We start from the raw sequence: 3,168 nt of genomic DNA, 5'->3' as shown, positions 1-3,168 counted from the left end.
GACATTAGTGAAAATATATACATTCTAAAAGAAACAAAAAAGCCATAATTGAGGAAGGCTCTTTCTTCTAAAATGTGTTTTATCATAATTTGCAAATGAATTGTAGGTGATCTAAAAAGTAAGCCAATCCAGGCAGGAATTCCAAAACACATTAAAATGGCTCAAGTTGGGAGAGAAAAGCTAGGTGAAAAGGAGACACATCTGTCCAGACGATTCTGTGCTGTCTTTCACTTTTGCTAAATAATAAATATATAATTAATTACCCTTCAGACAAAAAAGTCTGATTTAATCTTCAATAAAACTGCGATTCTGAAATAGTTTTGCAATTTTTAGAAGTTAACTTTGACATTTGCTCAAAAATGTTTTTGAGTCTAAAACCGACTCAGATTTGGGACATTGAAAATAACACATTTCCCAAGACTCAATGTTTTCACTGACATGTACACATTTACAATTTTAAGGTGAAATCAGCCCTAGAGGAAAATAGGAACCATGCCTTTTCCCTTTTTGTAAACCGTGTCATAAATCCAAGCGACTGGACTCAAGGAGACTTCTCGTAGTTTTGTCTGTTTTAAGGGAGAAAATGCAATTGACAACTTTCATCGCACACTTATTTCTTGTTTGCGTTTCTCGATCTTAGGAGCTCTTGCATAATTTGCATATGGCGTGTTAAACAAAAGAAACAGTGATCGCCTCACATACAAAAGGCCAGATTGGAGCCGGTCACTGGTCAAGAATGGATCCGGTCTGGGGGTTCTGCTTGAGAGAACAGAGATCTGCAAAGTTCAAATAGTACAAATAGGGAGCAAGGTTGCTCAGAGCCATCTCACTCCGAGATCAGCTTTTCCCCCGTGCAAGCAATTTCAGACCTAACGTTTGAACAGAATGCATGCAAAACAGACCGGAGGGTGGGCTGGGTGGGGAGGAGCTGATGAAAAACAAAAACAAAATCGACAACAAAACTTCCAACAAACAAAACTGGAAAGCCCAATGTTTCAAAAAGTTACTCCACCTCTGTGGGTCAAAACGCAACAGGTTTCGAAGTGCAAAGCAAACACCAACTGCTGCGGATACAAACGCCCTCTTTCAAGTTGTGCGGGTCTGAAATGATCCTGAAAATTCCCACTGCACGCTAGCCCTCTCACTCAGGCGCTCAGCCACTCGCGCCGCGACTGGCGTCTCCGCTTCCGCCAGGCACCTATACGTCTTATGTACATACAACCCGGACCCCCTGTCCCGGGAGGGCACACGGGGAGGCGCGGAGCTCGTACCTATACATATGTACACGTGTGCACACTGGTCCTCGCCAGGCGACCCTGCGGGGTCATAGCGCGGCGGCGTAGGCCGCGGAGTAGGGGTCCAGCTGAGGCTTGCCCATGCCCAGCAGCAGGATGTAGGCGAGCGGCGGCTGCAGCCCGGGGCTGGGCCACGCGCTGTAGTTGCACGGGATCATGTAGCCCGGGTTGCCCGGCCTGGGGTGCGAGTGCGTGTGACCCCCGGCGGCCGCGGCCGCCGCTGCAGCCGCCACCGCCCTGTGAAAGGCGCCCGCGCCCGCTGTCGGGTTGTCCAGTGACGACGAGTACGGGAGGACAGACGACGACGATGAGATCTCTGCCATCTTGGAGCCCAGGTCGAGCAGCGAGTAGGGGCTGCCGGCGGCTGCGGCGGCGGCGGCCGACTGCGGGAAGAAGACGCGGGATGCGGCGGCGGCGGCGGCGGCGGCCTCCTTCTCGGGGTTGGCGAGCAGGGACTCGGGCACCAGGCCGCCGCCCGCACCCGCTTGCACCCCTGCGCCGGCCTTGAGCGCCGGGTGCTTGGCGTCGGCCACGCGGCCCAGGCCGTAGGGCCCTGGGAAGGCGAACTTGTCCTTCTTGAGCAGCGTCTTGGGCTTGTGCCGCGGCCGGTACTTGTAGTCGGGGTGCTCCTTCATGCGCATGGCGCGCAGACGCTTCGCCTCGTCAATGAACGGCCGCTTCTCCGACTACGTGAGTAGCTTCCACTCGGCGCCCAGGCGCTTGCTGATCTCCGAGTTGTGCATCTTGGGGTTCTCCTGGGCCATCTTGAGCCGCTGAGCCCGCGACCAAACCATGAAGGCGTTCATGGGCCGCCTGACGTGATCCACCGGCTTGGACATGCTCTCTCTGTGCTGCGGCTGCAGCCCGCCGCCGCCGCTGCCTCTGGGGCCCTCGCCCTCGGCCCGGAGGAAATCAATGTTGGCTGCCCTTGGGGACCTGCTTGGCAGGCCGGTGCTCACCGCGCCCCACTTCGCGCTCCAGAGTCGCTCCCACCCGGGAGGAGGGCTCCGGGGGACCAGCACAGGGCCGGGTCGCACCCCGGGCCGCCCTGGACTGTCCGGCCGAGCGCTCGAGAAAATCCTCACCAGGGCACTGTAACTTGTCGGCGGTGCCCCCACTTCGCTGTGGCCGTTTGCCCTTAACTTTCGTTTTGATCCTTCCTCTCCGCTTGGGTTTGCTCAGGAACTCCCCACAGACAGCCGCTCCCCAGCAGGGCTCTCCCCCTCCTCTGTTCTTTCTCTCTTAAATGTACAGGAGCCCCGAAAGTTGTGTCGTGCATCCACTGAGTTGAGCCGAGAAGCCCACTGCCGCGTGCTGCCAAGTGCCAAAGGGGGCTCTCGGCGGCTGGAGTGTTTGGGTTCCCCTCGGTGACTTTCTCATTTGACAGAAGCAGATGGGGAGGAGAGGAGGTGGCCCTGGAGAAGGAAGAGGCGGGGGAGACGGAGGAGTGTCCCGGCGCGCCACCGGAACGCGCTGCACTCAGCTATGGATATAAACACAAATACTTCAGCACCGACTGGTTGTCTTCTCTCTGGCACCGTACGCTGGGAACCCCCCAATCGTCTGGGGTTTGGGAAGAGGGGTGAAGCTGTGTCCCCAGCACTTGCCTCTTGAGACCTTCTCCACGGCGGTTGAATGAGAGGGGCGAGGAAGGTGGTTGGCTGAAGCTTCAGCAAGCCTGGGGTCTCCTGGCCTCAGAGGAAATTGTCTGGGCTCGCAGAGGCGCTGCGTCTGGCCGTCCCCCGGACCATGCTGGCTCGGCTCCTTCTGAGTCCCGGAGCTTTCCGGGCGTGGACAGCGCAGCCTTGGCGCGGCGCGCCAGGCCAGGCACCTGCTGCGTTCCCTTCTTGGTTCTTTCTGCAGCCGCCAGTCA

At 56.8% G+C, this 3,168-nt stretch overlaps 1 pseudogene; it reads right to left on the bottom strand.

Moving 5' to 3' along the window:
- Positions 1-1,324: 1,324 nt before the first annotated feature.
- On the bottom strand, positions 1,325-2,134 carry LOC128579385 (transcription factor SOX-21-like; annotated as a pseudogene).
- Positions 2,135-3,168: the final 1,034 nt, after the last annotated feature.

The sequence above is a fragment of the Nycticebus coucang genome, unplaced genomic scaffold (genome assembly GCF_027406575.1).
Source record: "Nycticebus coucang isolate mNycCou1 unplaced genomic scaffold, mNycCou1.pri scaffold_49, whole genome shotgun sequence".
Lineage (NCBI taxonomy): Eukaryota > Metazoa > Chordata > Mammalia > Primates > Lorisidae > Nycticebus > Nycticebus coucang.
Note: the sequence above shows the minus strand (reverse complement) of the source record. Positions and strands in the feature narration are given on the sequence as shown.